Below are 986 nucleotides of genomic sequence, written 5' to 3'. Positions count from 1 at the left end.
AATCTGACGATCTGGCTTCAAGTCGATTCGATAACAAATGACGAAAACGGACGGATTTCACAAGTCTTTACTACATATGAACACTTTCCACATTCTCCCATGTAACACGGCTGCTAGTCCTCCTTTCATGCAAAATCTTAAGGTCCTACCTCATCTGCAAGGCACCAAAGAGGCGTAAAAAGTCAATAATCCATAACTAAAACTTGAATTGTACTGCTTCTTACTGGCTATTACATCAACTTAGAAGTTTCTTTTGTGTTCTTCTATGGTGCTTTTAGTGTCTCCGCATACCGCAGCACGCGATATATTTTTGCAGACGATAAATGTAACCGCTTCAGGGAGAAGAGCGGCCAACATGGCGATCTGGCTTTAAGTCGATTCGATAACAAATGACGAAACCGGACGGGTTTCTGAGGTTTTTACTACATATGAACACTTTTCATATTCTCTCGTGCAACGCGGTTGCCAGTCCTCTTTTCATGCGAAATCTTAAGGACCTAGCTCATGTCGAATGTACCGAAGAAGAGTAAAAAGTCGATAATCGATAACTAATACTTGAATTGTACAGCTTCTTATTGGCTATTACATCAATTTAGAAGCTTCTTCTGTGTTCTACTATGGTGCTTTTAGTGTCTCCGCATTCTGCAGCGCGCGACATAGCTTTGAAGAGAAGATAAATGTAACCGTATTAGAGAGAAAAGCGGCCAATGTGACGAGCTGGCTTTAAGCCAATTCGATAACAAATGACAAAAACGGACGGATTTCTCAACTTTTTAATACATATGAACACTTTTCACATTTTCCCGCGCAACGCGGCAGGTAGTCCTCCTTTCATGCAAAATCTTAAGGTCCCAGCTCATGTCCAAGGCACTAAAGAGGGGTAAGAAGTCAATAATCCATAACTAAAACTTGAATTGTACTGCTTCTTACTGGCTATTACATCAACTTAGAAGTTTCTTCTGTGTTCTACTATGTTGCTTTTAGTG

The sequence above is a fragment of the Schistocerca gregaria genome, unplaced genomic scaffold, assembly GCF_023897955.1.
Source record: "Schistocerca gregaria isolate iqSchGreg1 unplaced genomic scaffold, iqSchGreg1.2 ptg000418l, whole genome shotgun sequence".
NCBI classification, from domain to species: domain Eukaryota; kingdom Metazoa; phylum Arthropoda; class Insecta; order Orthoptera; family Acrididae; genus Schistocerca; species Schistocerca gregaria.
Note: the sequence above shows the minus strand (reverse complement) of the source record.